Below are 20,882 nucleotides of genomic sequence, written 5' to 3' on the forward strand. Positions count from 1 at the left end.
ATACCCTGCTGAAGAATTCCAGTGTCGCTAAGTAATTATTCGTAATAACTGAGAGTAACAATTTCCATATGTAGGACCCAAAAACAAGAACTACAAGTCAGGAGATGCCTTCTCCAGCTTCTTAGATGACAGCAGGATTTCCACGTCCTCTAAAATAAGATCTATCCTGTTTTTATTCTGCTCTCCATTACCCCGCCAAAATAAAATCAGCTGAAGACAGAGATGTCAGTGAGCAGAGCTGGAGTTTTTGCAAGAGGTTGGGAGGGGGGTTGCGTGGCATGGACTGAAGTCTCAAAAGCGTGATCATATTTTCCTGATTGAGGAGCCTGCACAGATGCACCTTTCACTTCCAGTTGAGGTGAAAACCGTGACTGTCTCCTCCAGGACGGCGAGTTTCACCCAGTGAGACTGGGAAGCCCCTGAGACGAGCCTCCGTACAGTGTTCAGGCTTTTTCAGGACTGTCCAGAATGTGGAAATCCAGAAATAGGGTGAAACTTGGGGTGGAGGGGGCAGACATAAATTAAGAAAGCGGGACTGAGGGCTTATTAAGAACTTCCATCCTGAGAGGTCCGTGTGCTTCCCTGCACGGAGGGATGGGATTTTCCCTTACCCATCCCTCAGCGAGCTCCTTTGTCCAGCCAGGCAGAAGAAGCCAGGAAGGCAGGGGTTAATGCCAACAAGGTTGTTTAGCTGAAGGGTGTATTTTTTTTCTCCTCCACCCCCATTCCTTTCACACACACAGAAGCTCGACACACATGTACATCCTGAAGCAAGAGGAGAGGGATTGCCAGTGCAGCCGGATGGCAGGACATGGGCCAGGACGCGTGGTGACACCACGAGCTGGTGCATCCTTCTCCCGCCAGCACCACCAGCGACGCTGCCCAGCCGCCCCAGAGCCAGGCCACCGCCACTGGGACACACGCACAAGCGTTTTTCTGTGCCTGGGTCCTGGCATAGCCGGCACAGATCCTCTGGCTCCTGGCCAGGCCACTGCATTTTTTTTTTTCCCCTCTCTCTGCCAAAGCAAATTGACTTCTGACACTTCCCCTTATGTTTTCATCCTTTAACGGGTGGAAAGCTGAAAGCCTGCTTTGCTGTATTTGCTTCCACGCCGTCTCCGCGCTCTCCTGCTGGGTGCTCAATCAGCCCTTTCAGGGAGGACGGGGCACCTGGGTCTCTGGTAGGTGCCGGCGGGCAGGGCGGCGTGCGGCGTGCACGGGCACACACGTGTGTCTGGGTGCCGGGGCCCACAGCCCAAGGAAAGCAGCACTGCCCTGGGACTGCAGCCCCGCTTCCTTTGCAGACACCCCCTGGCATTTCAGCCCCCGGCCCCGCCACCCTGCTCTGCAAAGCCTGGGGAACAGCTCCTGCCTCCGTCCCCAGTGGTCGGTGAACAGTACTGTTTGGGGCCTAGATGTCACGAACACTGACTATAAGCAATATTTTTATAACTACTCAGCATTTATTCCTGCAAGAATCCATCCTCACCACTCCTGCAGCAGAACGGATCTTCGAAAGCCTTTCGAGGCTGTAATCATATTGAACTGGCAAAGGACCAAAATATTTTCCCTCTCTGCCTTTAAACCTTCCTGATGTTATTTTTTTATGTTGCTTCCTTGTCATCTCAAAAAAAAACCCCTTGGAAATTCTTAGAAACACAAATCTATCTCAAGGCTTAAACTGTCCACAAATGCACGGTGCAGGAGTAAGGCCTCCCGGTTTGACCCTGGCAAATCTTTGCACTGCCAATTCAGTAATTCTTCCAGCAGCTGGGGAAAAAAAAAAAAACAAAACAACACTGTCCAGGACCCTTTCTGCCCACCAGTAAAAGGCGTTGAGCTGGGAGGAACAAGCTGGTGAGGTGTGCAGTGCCCCCAGGTCAGCTCCGGAGGAAGAGCCGTTCTGTACCGGGGTGAACGCCCAGGCCAGGACTGCGGGACCACGGTCTGGACCAACAAGCTATCACCGAAGGCGCTGATGTTGTTGCCCTAGGACTTGCAAAGGCATCCTGTGATCGGGACGAACCAGGGGCCTGCGTCACAGATGTCGTTCACATTATTGACTTAATTCTGAGTTGCTGCGCTTACGCCTTTTGCTTCAACAGTGCTATTTCCACTAGCATATCGTCACATTCCAGCCATTTGACATGCCCATAAAAACATTGTTTTAGCCTTCTCAACTCATTAACCCTCTAGAACGTAAGCTGTCTGGATTCACAGAGTTAAGAGATTGTCCTGGTTTCAGCAGGGATGGAGTTAATTTTCTTCTCAGTAGCTGGTGTGTTTTGGATTTTGTGTGTGAAGAATGTTGATAAAAACATTCTGATGATACGAGTTGTTGTGAATGAGACCAAGGACACTGTCTGGCTTTCCAAGTCTCGTTAAGGTCTCGTTAGCGTGCAGATGCGGGAAGCTGGGCGAAAGACAGACAGAATAATTGATCCAAACTGGCCAAAGAGAGTATTCCATGCCATAAACGTCATGCTCAGTATATAAGTGGGGGTTGCCCATGGGAGGGGGCATCATTTTCAGTTATTCCTTTTCTTGTCGGGTATCCGTTTGGGCACCCTTGGCATTCTTTTCTTCTTGCTTGCTTGCTGGCATCGTTCCCTCTACCTTGCTAGCTTGCTCTCCCCCTTTGCTTGCTGCTCGGTGTTGTTCCTGTGATCGCTGCTCAGGACGGGCTGCGTCGGTCATTCGGACATCGGGTGGTGAGAAATTGTACATTGTTCATTTTGTATATTTTGTAGATATTAATATCCTTATATCCTGTTAGCTTTGTAGTTTTTAGTATTTTCAGTAAACTGTTTTTATCTCAACCCACGAGTTTTCCTTTCTTCCCAATTTCTCTCCCCTGTCCCACTAGGTAGGGGCAGGGTGAATAAGAAACTGTGTGGTGATCCGGGCTAAACCACCACAGTCTTTTTGGCGCCCAACGTGGGGCTCGAAGGGGCCTCACTAGATCAGTCGTGAGATCATCGGACCCTAGTCTGAGGATCCAAGGTTCAAGCCCCAGTCAGTCCCGAAGGGTTGAGATAAGGACAGGTTTGAACACAGTGTGTTGAAAACAGATTTGTTACAAGTGTTCATTAAGCCGGTTTGGTCATCGCTGGGCACAATGTTATTTCATTTGTTCTCGCAGTTGTTTTTAGAGCTGTACTGGATAGCACCCTACTTGCCGTATTTTCTGTTTGTCGGTGTTTGTACACGCTTTATCAATGATGTGTGTTGGATCAAAGGTATCGTTCTGCTGTGCTATGCGGCACTGATTTGTTTAGTGAGATTGCTGGTAACGGGACCATTTTCATATCTGTACTCAATGGCGGCGGGCAGTGTGCAGAGCGAGGAGGCAGAGACAGCTCCACCCGGGTATTTCGGGAGCCATCTTGTGGGTGTTGTTTGGAACTATACCTGTTGTTTTGTTCCGGGAAGCCAGGCCGCGGGTGGAACATCTGTTTACAGCTTTCCCCACCTCACCAAGCTAATTTCAACAGCTTTTGAGAATTTTGAATACCCTTTTTATACCCCTACCACCATGTTCATGGTGACAAGTCTCTTGCAGCTATCTCAGATCTTGATATTGATGAAGTTTAAACAGTTTTTTAAAAGTATTATGGCTCCTCCAATCCCTGCAACAGACACTGTGGCTACTCAAACTGCTGCTACAAATACTGCAGCTACTTCAGCCGCTACGGCAGGTGCTGCAGCTACCCCAGCCCCTGCTACGGGCACTGCGATTGCTTCAGCCCCCACGCCAGACACTGTGGCTACTCAAACCTCGGCAAGCAGTACCAAAGAGAAACCGAAAAACCAATCATCTACACCAGTATCAGTTGCCCCTGTACATAAGAAATACACCAAAAAATCAGTTCGCATAGTGAAAGATGATGATGAACCAGGCCCATCACATGATCAGGGAGAGGCAGAAGGTGAGGTAGTCACCCGATCCCTATCCCTGAGTGAGCTGCGAGATATGCGAAAAGATTTCAGCCGTAATCAAGGTGAGCAACTTGTCACCTGGTTGCTCCGATGCTGGGACAGAGGGGCCAGTAGCCTGGAATTAGAAGGCAGGGAAGCCAGGCAGCTGGGATCTCTGTCTAGGGAAGCAGCCATTGACAGGGCGATTGGAAGAGAGTCAGCAGCCTGCAGCCTCTGGAGGCGACTCCTGTCAGGCGTGAGGGACAGGTATTTCTTTAAGGAAGATATTGTATGCCACCCAAGCAAGTGGACCACCATGGAGAGAGGTATCCAGTTTCTGAGAGAATTAGCTGTTCGGGAGCTGATTTATCATAACCTGGATGACCCACGGACATCCGTAGATCCAGATGAAATTGAATGTACCCGACCCATGTGGCGGAAATTTGTACAGAGTGCACCATCATCGTATGCCAACTCATTGGCAGCAATGAGTTGGAAAGATGATGAGATGCCACCAGTACGTGCAGTGGCTAACCAGCTCCGACAATATGAAGACAATCTCTCTTCCCCGATGCGGGCCTGTGTCTCAGCTATAGAAAGACTGACTGAGAAATCTGAAAGCCAGTTTGAAAAACTGTTAGAAAAACTATCTGAGGTGTGTGAGAAACTCGAAGATTCTTGCTCCCCACCTGCACGGACTAATATCTCAGCTATTAGAAGAAGACCTCATCCTCCTCCTGCTCAAGGGAGACAGTACACCCGACGAGATGACCTATGGTTTACCTTGCGTGACCAAGGAGAGGATATGAGGAAGTGGGATGGAAAGCCTACCTCGGCCCTAGAGGCACGTGTACGTGAGTTGCGAGGTAAAACAATCACAAAGGGAGGTTCTTCCAGGCAATTTGCTGCTCCAGTCTCCAGTGGGCAGTTCCCCAGACAGCGTAGAAGGGCTGATCTTACCTCTGATCCTATGGAAGGAACTTCTGATTCATATTCACAGAAAGTGAATAGAAAATATTACAAACAGGACTAGAGGGGCCCTGCCTCCAGCCAGGCGGAGGAGAGGGACAACAGAGTTTATTGGACTGTATGGATTAAATGGCCTGGCACATCAGACCCACAAAGGTATAAAGCTCTAGTAGACACTGGTGCACAGTGTACTCTAATACCATCAAGCTATAAAGGGGCACAACCCATTTGTATTTCTGGAGTGACAGGAGGATCCCAAGAGCTGACTGTATTGGAGGCTGAAGTAAGTTTGACTGGGAATGAGTGGCAAAAGCACCCCATAGTGACTGGCCCAGATGCTCCATGCATTCTTGGTATAGATTACCTCAGGAGTGGGTATTTTAAAGACCCAAAAGGGCACCGGTGGGCTTTTGGTATAGCCACCGTGGAGACAGAGAAAAATAAACAGCTGTCCATCTTGCCCAGACTTTCAAAGGACCCTTCCGTTGTGGGAAAGCTGAAGGTTGAAGAACAAAAGGTACCAATTGCTACTACCACGGTGCACCGGCGGCAATATCGCACCAACCGAGACTCCATAATCCCCATCCTCAAGCTGATTCGTCGACTGGAGAGCCAGGGAGTGATCAGCAAGTCCCGCTCACCCTTTAACAGTCCCATATGGCCAGTGAGAAAATCTAATGGAGAATGGAGACTAACAATGGACTATCGTGGCCTAAATGAGGTTACACCACCAATGAGTGCTGCCGTGCCAGACATGCTAGAACTTCAGTATGAACTGGAGTCAAAAGCAGCCAAGTGGTATGCCACCATCGATATTGCCAATGCGTTCTTCTCCATTCCTCTGGCACCAGAATGCAGGCCACAGTTTGCTTTCACTTGGAGGGGTGTCCAGTACACCTGGAATCGACTGCCCCAGGGGTGGAAACACAGCCCCACCATTTGCCATGGACTGATCCAGACTGTATTAGAAAAGGGTGGAGCTCCAGAACATCTGCAATACATTGATGACATCATCGTATGGGGCAACACAGCAGAAGAAGTTTTTGAGAAAGGGGAGAAAATAATCCAAATCCTTCTGAAAGCCGGTTTTGCAATAAAACAAAGCAAAGTCAAGGGGCCTGCACAAGAGATCCAGTTTTTAGGAGTAAAGTGGCAAGATGGACGTCGTCACATTCCAATGGATGTGGTCAACAAAATAACAGCTATGGCTCCACCAGCTAACAAAAAGGAAACACAAGCCTTTTTAGGTGTTGTGGGTTTTTGGAGAATGCATATTCCAAATTACAGTATGATTGTAAGCCCTCTCTATGAAGTGACTCGAAAGAAGAATGATTTTAAATGGGGCCCTGAACAACGACAAGCCTTTGAACAAATTAAACAGGAGATTGTTCATGCAGTAGCCCTTGGGCCAGTCCGAACAGGACAAGATGTGAAAAACATCCTCTACACCGCAGCTGGGGAGAATGGCCCTACCTGGAGTCTTTGGCAGAGAACATCAGGAGAGACTCGAGGTCGACCCCTAGGCTTTTGGAGCCGGGGATATAGAGGATCTGAGGCTCGCTATACTCCAACTGAAAAAGAGATACTGGCAGCATACGAAGGAGTTCGAGCTGCTTCAGAAGTGATTGGTACTGAAGCACAGCTCCTCCTGGCACCCCGATTGCCAGTGCTGGGCTGGATGTTCAAAGGGAAGGTCCCCTCTACACATCATGCAACTGATGCCACGTGGAGTAAATGGGTTGCACTGATCACACAGCGAGCCCGAATAGGAAACCCCAATCGCCCAGGAATCTTAGAAGTAATCACAGATTGGCCAGAAGGCAAAGATTTTGGAATGCCGGCAGAGGAAGAGGTGACACGTGCTGAAGAAGCCCCACCATACAACAACCTTCCAGAAAATGAGAGGCGATATGCTTTGTTCACTGATGGATCCTGTCGTATTGTAGGAAAACATCGAAAGTGGAAAGCTGCTGTGTGGAGTCCTACACGACGAGTGGCAGAAGCCACTGAAGGCCAAGGTGAATCAAGTCAGTTTGCAGAGGTGAAAGCCATCCAGCTGGCTTTAGACATTGCTGAACGGGAAAAATGGCCAAAGCTCTATCTCTACACTGACTCATGGATGGTGGCAAATGCCCTGTGGGGGTGGTTAAAGCAATGGAAACAGAGCAACTGGCAGCGCAGAGGCAAACCCATCTGGGCTGCCGCACTGTGGCAAGATATTGCTGCCCGGTTAGAGAAGCTTGTTGTAAAAGTACGTCACGTAGATGCTCACATACCCAAGAGTCGAGCCACTGAAGAACATCAAAACAACCAGCAAGTGGATCAGGCTGCTTAGATTAAAGTTTCCCAAGTGGACTTAGACTGGCAACACAGAGGTGAACTATTTTTAGCTCGGTGGGCCCATGACACCTCAGGTCATCAAGGAAGAGACGCAACATACAAATGGGCTCGTGATCGAGGGGTGGATTTAACCATGGACACTATTGCACAGGTTATCCACGACTGTGAGACATGCGCTGCAATTAAGCAAGCCAAGCGGCTAAAGCCTCTTTGGTATGGAGGACGATGGCTGAAATACAAATATGGAGAGGCCTGGCAGATTGATTACATCACACTCCCACAAACTCGCCAAGGCAAGCGCTATGTGCTTACAATGGTAGAAGCAACCACTGGGTGGCTAGAGACATATTCTGTACCCCATGCCACCGCCCGAAACACCATCCTGGGCCTTGAGAAGCAAGTTCTCTGGCGACATGGCACTCCAGACAGAATAGAGTCAGACAATGGGACTCATTTCCGAAACAACCTCATAGATACCTGGGCCAAAGAGCATGGCATTGAGTGGGTATATCACATCCCCTATCACGCACCAGCCTCTGGAAAGATTGAACGGTACAATGGACTGCTGAAAACTACACTGAAAGCAATGGGTGGTGGAACCTTCAAAAACTGGGACAAACACTTAGCAAAAGCCACTTGGTTAGTCAACACTCGGGGATCCATCAATCGAGCTGGCCCTGCCCAATCTGAACTTTTACATACTGTAGATGGTGATAAAGTTCCTGTGGTGCATGTAAGGAATATGTTGGGGAAAACAGTCTGGGTTATTCCTCCTCTGGGCAAAGGCAAACCCATCCGTGGGATTGCTTTCGCTCAAGGACCTGGATGTACTTGGTGGGTGATGCGGGAGGATGGGGAAGTCCGATGTGTACCTCAAGGAGATTTGATTCTAGGTGAAAACAGCCAATAATTTGAACTGTATATAATCATGTCTGTAGTTCTTTTATGTTCTATCAGAGGTAGTGCAGCAAGAATCACACTCAACAGTGAAGAACAAGCTTCGATGAAACCGAGTGATGTGCAGCAGTGATGGAGTCAGAACTGGTGACCAACAACTTCCTCGAGATCAACATCTTCAACTTGCAGACCATGGACATGATACACCAGCCGCGCCAGAGGTACCAGCTACGAGTTCCAGATGCAGTATGTAACAACTCCACACTACACACCATCTCTCCTGCCCTGAGAGACTGCTATCACAGATGGGGCCCAAAGTCATGGACTAAATTAACTCAACAGACTTTGGAGGGATAGCTCATAGATTGAGATAGTGATATCTGTGTGTATATCTATAAGCATGACGTAAATGGTATGGAATAAGGGGTGGATACTGTCCTGGTTTCAGCAGGGATGGAGTTAATTTTCTTCTCAGTAGCTGGTGTGTTTTGGATTTTGTGTGTGAAGAATGTTGATAAAAACATTCTGATGATACGAGTTGTTGTGAATGAGACCAAGGACACTGTCTGGCTTTCCAAGTCTCGTTAAGGTCTCGTTAGCGTGCAGATGCGGGAAGCTGGGCGAAAGACAGACAGAATAATTGATCCAAACTGGCCAAAGAGAGTATTCCATGCCATAAACGTCATGCTCAGTATATAAGTGGGGGTTGCCCATGGGAGGGGGCATCATTTTCAGTTATTCCTTTTCTTGTCGGGTATCCGTTTGGGCACCCTTGGCATTCTTTTCTTCTTGCTTGCTTGCTGGCATCGTTCCCTCTACCTTGCTAGCTTGCTCTCCCCCTTTGCTTGCTGCTCGGTGTTGTTCCTGTGATCGCTGCTCAGGACGGGCTGCGTCGGTCATTCGGACATCGGGTGGTGAGAAATTGTACATTGTTCATTTTGTATATTTTGTAGATATTAATATCCTTATATCCTGTTAGCTTTGTAGTTTTTAGTATTTTCAGTAAACTGTTTTTATCTCAACCCACGAGTTTTCCTTTCTTCCCAATTTCTCTCCCCTGTCCCACTAGGTAGGGGCAGGGTGAATAAGAAACTGTGTGGTGATCCGGGCTAAACCACCACAGAGATCTAAAGGATGCTTTTATCCTAGCCATCACTTACCTCTCTCTCCTGGAAGGGACTGTTGGACAGCTGTGAAATTACTCTTTCATGGGCTGCCATGCCAGCAGGTTTCCAGCTGGAATCAATGACAAAGCTTGGAAATAAATTGCGGACTTCTTAGAGCAAGAGGATCAGGAAACCCAGCCCAGTTCTGAGCTGGAAAAACAACAGAAACAGCCACCACCAGCCACCACGTCGCATACCTCTGGCATATTGGGAGATATGAAGGATGCCTATTAACACTAAACATGTTCATTTCCAGGACACCTTTCAACAGCTTGAATGGCAAATGACTAGTAAGAAAGGCTTTTGTCAAAACATTTAGACTTCAAAGATTTTTAACAATTAATTTTTTGCAGCACTGTCTTCTTTTAATTTTGTTTATTTAGCTTCTAAACCCATAGCATTGAAACTCACTGTGCCTTTTCATGGGGGACAGAAGAACTCCAAAGGAAAAAAGTAAATCCCAAGATCTTAGCCCTGTGGTAGAAATGGGCATGATCATTAATCTCAGTCAGATTTGTTCCACAGTCCACATCTTCAGTCTTCAACACATGAGAAGACGTGTCTAACATACCTTTCCACTGTAACTGCTGCATTAAGTGCCAGGAAGAGCCTGAACATCTTCAGAGCTTATATAGTAATACGTGACAAATAACAAATTCCCATTGTAAAATTGGAATGACAGTCCAGATCATTTCACATAAATGTCACACTACCTGTATCACAGGTACAGTAGGACTCTCTAGAAAGTGCTGCCTTTGTATCTGCTTGGTAAACAGAGCTTCGTGGTCCGTCCCTGAACTTGAATGCAGAAAAGTGCCATTTCTGTGTAAATAAGCTCACTAGCTGTCTGCCATTTCCAAGCAGTTTGCTTATCTGTGGTGAGGTGTCCACACCTGGCCCAGGTTTGAGAACCGTATAGCTTGTTCTTGGGGAACCGATCACCAGTGTCAGCACTGGCCTGCCCACCCTGCTCCATGCCACACTACGTTGTGTAGAGCTGTGTCTCGTGGGAGCAGCAAGAAGCAGATGCTAGGAGGAAGGTGACTGAAGTCTGCACATGCTATCTTTCCATCAGGGTTTGAGTAGTTTCTGGTTCTTGTGCTTGGGCTTTTTGTGGCAACCCAGCTGTGACGGGCACGAACACAGGCCCTGAGTGACAAAGCCACGTGAGCAATGACTACGGAACAGTTGCACTCGCCGAGATACATCCGTTTCACCGTGCCAGCTGTGTGCTGCAGCACAGCATATGTACCCTCTGCTCTGGGACCGCTTAGGCAGTAAAGATGAACAGGCTTCATATGGAGATTAAATGCTCTGAAATTGCAAGACATCATAAAACATGGCCAAAAACTATAAATTGAATATTCTCTCTCCATGGGTCTTACTCCTAGGGAAACTTCAATAAGATCCAGATGAAAGAAACCAGCGGAGAACCACTTCATGCAGAGACACCTAACAGACATCCCACAGAGTCTGTCTTTTTTGAGTGGTAAAGGGGATGTAGTCCATTGTTCCTTAGAGACCTCAAATGTATTCTTAGCTTTGTTTTGTAGTAAAACAAAGCTTTTACAATGAACCCAAATATGTTCATTTTTTCTTAAGCTTTGGAAAAATTTCAGCCAGCCTTTTCTTGAGTTTTGTCATTTTAAGGTAATGAAGTTTCTACAGGTTTTAAAAACTTGAGGACCTGGGTTGAACAGGGAGATCTTATTGCTGTTGTCATCTCAGGAAAGGATATCTAGTTCATCCCTTATTTGACATAACAGATAACATAACAGATTGTGACTGAAAGAGAAACAAGGATTCTCTTGTCATGTGGATCATGGATCTTACTGTCCTTTTTTTAAAAAAAAAAAAAGTATTTGTAGCAGTACTTTACAATCTCAGACAAGACCTTCTGCTGACAAGTGGACACCTTCTCCTGCTTCCTTCACATTAAGAGAAACCTAATTCACTTTATATACTCCAGCCAAACTCATGTTCTTGATCATACACAGCTTGTGGCATTTTTTCCAAGAAGAATAAGAAATTAAAAGGATTGTCCATGAACTGAAGGAACTCAGCCTCTTCTACTCCTCCTCTTTGTCTTGCATGAGGTTAAGAGGGACCACCTCTTGCTTTCTACTTGTGTAAAATTTAACACTGTAGTACTATAACAATCCAATTAGTAACAAACTGATTAATTATAAAGGTGATGTCAAAACCAGATGGGATCATCTGACAATTTGTTTAGCTAACAAGGGCACAAAGGACCAAGTCCAATGTCCGGTGGAAGGCAGTTGTGAACGTATGTGCAGTCCAATGAACTTGACTTTAGCCAACGAATCCATAGCTTTGCCGTAACAGTAACCAAGGTGCAGATGACCAGATCTAATGCTTATATGACTGGAAAAGCAATCTGTGACAGACTAGTGCAAGAAAAGTGCCTTGCCAGAATCTGTTCTGGTGCAACTTGTTCTATTACCAGAGCGGTAATATCCCTTAGCTGCACACCGCTATGGTGAGGACATCACATCCCAGATTGTAACAAAGTCAGGGCCTAAAGGTCAAAGTACCACAAAACATCAGGATGTGCCATCTGGACTTGGAAACTGGAAAACGAAGAGCTTATAAATATGCAGGGACCTCCATGTGTTCCTGGGACCACATAGCAAGAAGACAGAGAAACACAAACATATACGGAGAGGAACGTCTTCTCTCCTCCCGTTGCATGTGCTTTGATCAGGATGTTTGTTCAGGAAGAAAGTCAGTTGAACAATAAAACCCATATGTCAGATGTTAAAGGGAAGTCTGGAGTGGAATGTGCCAAAAGAAAAGATTGAGACCAGCTCATCCTTATGATAAGGTTACCCACTCAAACACGCACATCATGTCCTTGTCAGGGGACCAGACTGGTAACAGCAGCAGTGTGGTACCTGGTACTTTGAACTTTTCACCCAAGAATTGCAAAGCACTTTACAGTAACGGCTAAATATATCTTTGGGTGAGATGGGAGGGGCTGTGAAGAGGTAGCTTCGCTTACTTCAAGCACAAAAAACACACGGTTCCATTACAACACAAACCAGAAAGCTCCAATTCACCTGGAAATGGTGCTTTTCATGAATTTTAATGGAATTACACCCAGTCAGGCTGCAAGGCCAGGGGACTTGCATGTCTTCACACTTAAAAAGAGAGTCCCTGTGACCTTTTGTACTGTGACCATTTGTAATACTAAAGATATAGAAAGGGGACACAAGAGTCCCCACTTCAATAAGCAAAGCTGAGAGGTCCTCCTGGATAAAGGACAAAGCAATAGCTCCAGAGAGGGCTTGTGGAGACTGAGTTGAATCCCAGGGCCAGAGGAGCTTTATCGGAAGATGGAGCTGCTCCATGGCCAACTCCAGACCTTCACAAATGTGTCAGTGTGAAGAACTGGACAAGATGCTCAAAAGCTGTGCCATGAGTTCTTGAAGGTTTCCTGCTGTTACCACAGCCAGAAACGCTGCAGAGCAACTTCTGTTAATGCTGTCTTGGTTCAGAGCTCCATTTATTCACCCCTCAAATAATGGAGCTGGAAGGAAACCATCATGGGCCAAGTCTAGCAAGCCATAAGTTGAAATGAGGTCTAGGCACTGGGAGGTTTTACGTCTGAATACCTGAAAATTTTCACCAGATTTTCATCAGATTCATTAGTTTTGGCTGGACAAATGTGGCCTCTCATCTGTCTGTGCGGGGAAAGTCCTTGCTAGCAGGGTTTCTTTTAACATGTAACCCAAAAGTAATTAAGCTCCTAATTAACTAAACTTTGAACGCAGTTTTGGCAACAACAGTTGCTGGCAAAGGCAGCAGTCCTAACTGGACTGGGGTTGTCAGGCATTTCCAGAAGACAGCATCGAGCATCTCTCAAAGTTCACGACCACTGCTCCTGCTCCTCCTGCCCTCCCCAGCACCCTCCAGCCTCTTTTCATCTTTCATTGCTGTAGGCAGCTCAAAGAGACGTTAATGTCCCAGAAGTGATCCTGACGCCAAGTTTCTCTATTAAAACCATCTCCAGGCAACCGTCGGGTTTGCCTCATCGCTCGCAGGCAGTCACAGCGTGTTGAGGACCGGGGCTGGTTTCATTCTGTGCCTTTGCTGCTGCTGCTGCCGTCCCCAGGCTCAGGAAGGGCTGTAAACAAGGAGGGGAAGATGAAGGGGGTGGGGGGCATCTTTCTTTATCTCATCTGGCAGTTAATCCCTTGCCAAATGTATCAAGCCAAACGAGGAGAGGAAGATGCTGGTGAGACAGATGTGTGGTGTCTTCAGATCCTGCAGCTCCCTGCTGCATTTATTTTTCTTCTGCACTTCTATGGCAAGCTCGAGTGAGCGACTGTGGCCCCAGACGGGGAGCTAGCTGCAAGGGCTGTCATGCTCGCAATCCTGGCACTGACCATCGGAGGGTGGAGTTGGCACTGCAGCCGCGAGGGCCGGGGCCATTGGGCATGAGGAGGAGTACGGGAAAATGTGGATCTGCCCTGAGAGGGCAGAGGAGTTCTAGAAACAGTGGTCCCCAATTTGTATTTGGCTGCTCGTGGGTGGACAGTGGTGGAGAGCCAAAAGCATTCCCAGCTGATGACTGGCACAGGAGCTCTTCATGGGGGAGTCCTGAGGGAAGGAGCTCAGAGACACTGCTGGAAATCCCTTCTAGCCCAGTGTGGTCCTGAAGGCTGCCCCTCATTGTGATATAGAAATGCTCTGTGCCTCCGAATTTGCTTTTATAAGGAAGAGATGGTTTATATGAGCAGTGTCCTGCTCATGATCTTATTTCTGTTTCTTTTGTCATCTAGGCCCCCCAAAGATTTGCTTTTGGGGGTCAGTTCCTTGGCTTGCACAAGCTGGTGTTACTTCTTTGATTGCACTGAAGCTGTTCTGCCTGTGACCTTTGTAAGCTGGTGGGCTCGGTCTCCCCCCCACTAGTCCTCTCCAGCCCTTTGGCCATCACCCTCAACATGGAGATCAAGTGCTTTACCACCCATGAAGGCACTCTCGTATTGTTCTGTTCTCCTCCACACGGATGTGGTTTTGCAGACAAGGTAGATGCCACAGGAAAGCGTGTGCTGGAAAACTCGTTGGAGCTGCCTGTGCCAGATTTGTCCTGGCAAAGAAAAGAAGGGCTCTGCAAACCTTTTCACAATCCTTGAGCAGCAAAGGACATCTCACCACCACATCTCCCAAGCCTGAGAATGCCTCTTCCTCTGTGCGCACAGGCAGGAAGCAGTAGCCTACAAGTCGGAGCAATTTTGGGTGACGACTTGGCTCTCCTGCGTTGCCTGTGTGGCGGCACTCAGCAGGACTGCTTCCACCCCAAATGTGTTACTGCAGTGAATAAACGGGAGATGGGTGGGGCTGCAGGGGCTGCATGGACAATAAGAGGAAATGCCTCTGCTCCGCATATGCTCTGGAGAGGGAGGGGGTCTGCATGTCGGGCAAGAGGGGATGTTGTGCGAGGTGGTACGGAGTGGAGGCGTCTGCATGAAAACCAGAGGAGAGGAACGCATCTGAAAGCGGTGGGTGGGTGGTGGCCGAGGGGAGATGAGGGCAGAGTGCCTTTGGGTGGCACAGAGGGGGCTGCAGCGCCTGCGCTGCACTGCCAAACAGGACACCCTGTCCCAGCTACTCCCGCCGCCTCTTCCAGCCCCAGGGACTACAGTATGATTTCCCCCTGGTAACACTCCATGCCCAGTGTCCTTTTCCAAAGCAGAAGAATTGTGTCGTTGCAGCCTGAAGGGTGCCAGGGGTCAGCAAGAGCTGTCCATCCTGTCAGAGAAATAACCATTGCATCTTTTCAGCGCTCCCTTCAGCAAACAGAGGGACTTCAGGGTTGCTGTAGCGCTGGTGGTTTGAGAACAGCAATCACAGAACAACCCCTCCAGAAAAGTTTCTCCTTATTTTTGAGTCAATGAGGCATCTTCTTACCAAATGTATTCACACGTACCAGTGTTACCACAGGGAAAACAAAAGCTTTCTCCTTCATTGCCATCGTCTTCCAACCAGACTCTTCCATATAACTGACACTTTGTAGTTCAAGGCTTTGTTTCTTCCAGTTTAAAAAAAAAAAAAGATTGGGCTCTGTTTGGAGATTGCCCGGCCCACATGGCTTGGACCAGGATGTAGCTGAGCCCCAACACCCCGGGGTGCTGACACACAATGTTTAAGATTAGACCCCTCTCTAAGCCAGGTTCCTGACCGACAGTTGGCATGTGCCAAGTACATAAATACAGTTAACTCGTTTGAAGACAAAATACAGGAAAAAATCAAGCTTGTTCATAAATATTCTGCAGAGGGTGAAATCATAGAAATAGTGACCTAGGAAGAAGCTGTACTCAAAATTCCGGAGGATCACAGAAACCTGACTCTGACACTGACCTCATGAGTTTGGAGTCCTTCTGAAAAATCAGAGCAGAGCAACACACCCTTTGTCTGAGCCCCTGCGTGCCATCTCCATGCCTAGCAGTTAGGGCTCTGGTTTGCAAAGGGTTTCTGTTTGTGCCCTTGGAGCATTCTAATTGCCCTGGATCAGCTTCAAATAGGAGGGAAAATGTTAAAAAAACACAAAGGGAGTCTTCAAAGGTCCGGGACGTTATGCCTAGGTGGTGATCTCATGGCAGCAATGACCTCAGAGGTGTGTTTGGCTTGGTCAGACTCACAGAACTGCCTCTTGCCAAAGATTTTGTAAGTGGGCCAAAAACATCTGCAAACACACCCGTCAGAAAACGCGTGCTGCATACAGCCACAAGCAGACGTCATGTGTGCCCCTCACAGAAAGCGCGGGGGCTGCTGTCAGAGCCAGCCTCTCGTTGCTGTTTGTCACACAGCTCCAGTGCCAGTGAGCCCAAAGTGTCCCAGCTCATCAGCTCGTAACCCACGCCATGCCGTACGGCTGTCTCCTGTGTAGTTTGTGGTCTGGCATCCCAGTTTTTATTCTCTAATCTCAGGTTAAAATCAGTTCTAGGTAAGCCATCTGAACTTCGCTGTGCTCCTCACAATTAATCCACTTCCAAGAAGAAGGAAGGTGTTCCTGGGGGTCCGGTTTTCCAGATTGACCGTAGACTCTGAGGTCCGCAGGGCTTGTCCAGCTTGTCTGCTCCCATCGATTATCAGACAGCATAGGAAAGAGGCTGCACACTTAAAAGCAAACAATCCTACAGAAGCCCAAACTGTCGTCTGTTACCGATGAGAGAAACGGGACAGATGGCGAGGCTCAGAAAATGCGGTACTCAATGGAAGCGCAATCTCTGGATGAACACTAGGAGTTGATCCTGTAGATTCAGTGTGAAATATTGGCACGGTGTCACAGAACCATAGAATGATTTAGATTCTTAGGGACCTCTGGAGCTGTTCCAGCCTGCCCCTCAAAGTAGAAGCAGCTACATCAGGCTGCTGAGGGCCTTGTTCAGTCAGGCTTTGAATATCTCCAAGGATGGAGACTCCACAACCTCTTTGGGTAACCTTGTCTGTGTTTGACTTACCCTCACAGTGGAAAAAAAAAAAAATAAAAATCTTAGTATCTAATCAGAGTTTCGTATCTGGCAGCTCCAATCTGCTGCCTGGCATCCTACCACTCTGCATCTCTGAGGGCAGCCTGCCTGCCCTCTCTATACGCCCTCCCTAGACATCGGGATATTGAGGCAGTTCTGCCCTAGGGGTGACAAAATACAAAACTGAAATCGCAGCAGTGTGAAAACAGCAAAGAAGGGAGCTGGAAGGAAGGCAAGCAGAGCCTCAGAAGATTCTGATCCTAGAAGCTGAGAAAGAGTGGAAGGAGCAGAATGGAAATGCTAGGCTTTTTCTGAACATTGTGCTCCTCGCAGCCATGAATATTTGATGGCGGTTGCTCAGAACTGCTCCTAGCAGTGACTCCAAGGAAAGCACAGGTTGATCCCACAGGGAGCCCTCCGTGCTGTGCCTGCCTGACATTCCTGGTGCTCAACACGTGCAATAAATAATTTTCACGAGCTGCTGGGCATTCCACTCGAAACACACGCAGGATGTGCCAATCGTCTCTTCTTTTCCGAAGGCTGAGGCACATCCGCAGGGCCAAGCCTGGCAGCTGGCAAGAGCCACCTCGTCTGCGTGGGTAGAGTGCTACCAGGGCGAAAGCTCTTACTCTCTACAGCACATATTTTCCCATAAATGGCCAGTCACTAAGAACCAGTCGCCATGAACTGATAAGGGCATAGGGAGGAGCTCTGGTGCCATTAATGCCGAGGGAGCAGCTCTGTGACATGTTTGGACCACAGGGTAAAGTTGGAGGTGGCTTCACAGCCACTGACGTACACGCAGATGGTGCTTGGGGCACTGCGGCCAGCACGCGGGGCTTCAGACTTCACCTGCCTTGCATCCCTCAAAGGGCACGGAGCCACCAAACCACAGCTGCTGCTGCCACTGGCACGGTTCTCCCTGTGTGCCGGTCCGGCTCGCTGAGCCAGTGTGCGCGGAGGCAGAGGAGATGAGTGTGGGCTCGCCAGCTCCTGTGGGAACAGGAGCCCCTGGACACCACCATGCCTCTCCCGCAGATGGGGAGTGCAGAGGAGCCGGGGCAGCCTGGCCCCGGAGGCTGTTGGCCTCTGGAAGTTTCAGGAGCACCAGGTGCCGGGCCGGGAGCTGATCCCCTTTTTGGCACGGGCAGGTTTGCAGCAGCTCCCTGAGTGTCCGGACCAAGCAGCACACACCTCTGACTCCAGCCGTGTCTGGGCACTGGACGGCCTGTGACGGTACCTTTATGTAGGTAGAACATCCCGGCATGCTCTGAGAGCCATAGCAGCTCCGTCCCAAGCTATTTTAGAAAATGCATAGCTCTAATCACCTGTTTAAACTATTTTTCAAAAGCTCTGTTGAAAAGGCTCCCTTAGCCTTCTGACGCTCAGCGTGTTTTCTCTCAGTGACACGCTCTTCGGTGTGCGTTGTGGCAGACGTCAGCCACCACCACGGCAAGGTGGCACAGCAACGTCCGCTGTCATCCCAGGTTTGCTTAGGATGCTTCCATGGAGCCGCTGACCTGACATTTGCCATGCTCGGTCTCTCTTAAGAGAGGTTGTTCTGTTTGGGAACAAAATCCCAGTAGGTGTTTTCAAGTTCAAGGCAAGTGAAAAGAAACAAACTCAAACCCCCAGTGCTCAATCCTCCCCTCTGTAAAAACACTGGGGCTGTGCTTCTTTCAACAGGCCTCCGGCGAGGAGAGATGAGAGGCAGCGCTCAGGAGCAGGTCTGGAAACAGGACGTTGTCCAAGGCCACTAAACCCCTGTATGTTACATTACACTGGGACGGAAGGAGGGTGGAACCTGAAGTGAAATTATTACCAGTGCTTGAAAATTCCCAGGTGTGCTTTGGGGCATCTGTCACGGGTCTGTAACGGACCTTAACACAGCTTGCTCTCCTCCACCTCATGGGCCAAGTCATTGCTGTTTCAGGGTTCTGATGGGATAGTTTGCATTAAGAAGATGTCAACATCAGCTTCATAAAGCAAAATCCTCAGAAGATCTGTTCTTTATTCAGGAATCAAAGAAAGTCACAGGTCTCCCAGCATCTTGGGAGCTCCTGCATTTCAGCTGCACTCATCAAGAAGCAGCGTGTGAGAACAGAGTGCTGCAGATGCTCATTTCAGCTGGGAATCAAGCCCTGGGAACAAATAATTTCATCTTTTATTCTACCTGAGATAAAGCAGTCACGACGTGAACAGCCATATTCCTGCCCTTGCAAACCAGCTTTACGTCAAGCTATTTCCAGATAGGCAATAACAGCAACAGGCATGGGAAGGGAGCCCTCCTCCTGCCATCACTGCTAGAGACCTGTTCTCCAGTTCTGTCCCTTTCCGATCTCTTCCACATCTCTGCAAATCTGATGAGAAAATACAGGTTTTTCTGATCTGGTGGCTTTCTCCTCTGAGTCTGCAGGACTCTAAGTATGAAATGGAAGCAAGGCAAAACCTAATTAATCACATAGCTTAAAATCATGGCCCGAATCTCGCTGGGTTTACTCATGTGATTGATGTTTCATTGCAGCAGAGGAACAGGGAGCAACTAATGGTCTGTCCCACAGATTTCAGCAGACTGTGGATTTTTGCATGGGTATTTCCCGTTACTCGTACAGCTAAACGAAGGTTTAACTGCACTGGCACGGGCTAGTCTAGAGTGCATGGAAATGGAAAGGATGAGATTCCAGAAGCAACACCACCTTGGCCAAATAGCAGGAGTGAGGTGTTTGCTTGGCTAACGGCATGGCAGGACACATCACGTGTTTGTATTGCGAACAGGAGCACAACTCCAAGTGAGAGGTGGTTCTGAGAGATCTTTGTATTGTCTGACTGTTCACGCTAGGCAGGGGTAGGGGTGGGGTACCTGTGGGAGAACGCTACGTGTGTTGTAGACACATTTTTCTCCTGGCCGAGCAGCAAAACTCTGTGGCACCCCGCTCTAATGAATACTAGCCAAGCAGTGAAGGAACCTGTTGCTAATTGCACAAAAATACTTTGACAAAGCAGCAAGTCAGTCATGAGAGGTAAGGCTCATCAGGCTGAGGGCAAGAAAGGACAGTGACTGGAAACTGCATGGGAAGTACATACCTGAAGAGGTGGCGAAGAGGACTGTGGCAAGAAGGGCTGTTACAAAACTGACTTTTTGCCCTGAGGAAGGAAAGAAAAAAGGAGTATCTGCCGTTGGAAACATATTCCTTTTAGCAGCCTTCATGCTCTTCAGACACGCCAAATCATTGTACAGACATCCTTATGGTATTTTCAGCTCTGAATGAAGCTACAGCAGACAAAGGAACCAGGCAAACAGGATGCCAGCGAGCCCAGCTGAAGGAAACACGATGTAAATCAGGGAGAGGAGTACACAATGCCTATAGGATGGATTCTTTCTATAGCACGGCCAGCTCAGCCTTTGGCTGGAGCACAAGATCCAGCCTGGGCAGCCGTGTTAAATGACATTGGGTAGGGAGGATGTGATGGGCTGACCTTCACGCATCAAAGGTTGGCATCAAAATTCATGGCACAGGAACACAGACTTCTGTACAGATCTGATCCATGGCTAGCCCAATTTCCTGCTCTCGGCCATGCTTAAAGCCACTCTCTCACACTCTGTCACTCAATGCTTGAAGGGAAGGAGGAACTTCCCCAGGTTTCAGCTCAGTGACGGTGCAGTGCTCGACATGGAAAGGTTGCTTAGCTGATCCCCGCATTTGTCCATCAAAATGGACAAATTTGGACAAAATTTGTCACCGCTGACACCAGTGCGGTACAAATGTGGGTGGCAGTGTCAGCAGCATGGCAAAGGCAATCGTGAGTCGTGCAGTGCAGTATTTCTGCGGCACTGCAGCACAGAAAGCAAACCCAGGAGCACAGTGAACTTGTTGATCCTGTGTGTTGGCAGACTCTTTCAAATAGCTTCTCTGCACTATCAAAAAACTACTCCAAACCCAAAATATTCCTGTCTGTTGAGAAATTTACTTTTGTTCATCACTGGCCTGTCTCTGCTTGAGTTGCTGCTGTCAGACAGAGACCTCATCACTGCTGCTCACACGACAGGGTCAAGGAGATCTGACAGCAGCAGAGCAAAGTTTCCAGCCACGTCCCA

Source organism: Chlamydotis macqueenii, chromosome 11 (assembly GCF_036417535.1).
Source record: "Chlamydotis macqueenii isolate bChlMac1 chromosome 11, bChlMac1.mat, whole genome shotgun sequence".
In the NCBI taxonomy this organism is placed as follows: Eukaryota; Metazoa; Chordata; class Aves; order Otidiformes; family Otididae; genus Chlamydotis; species Chlamydotis macqueenii.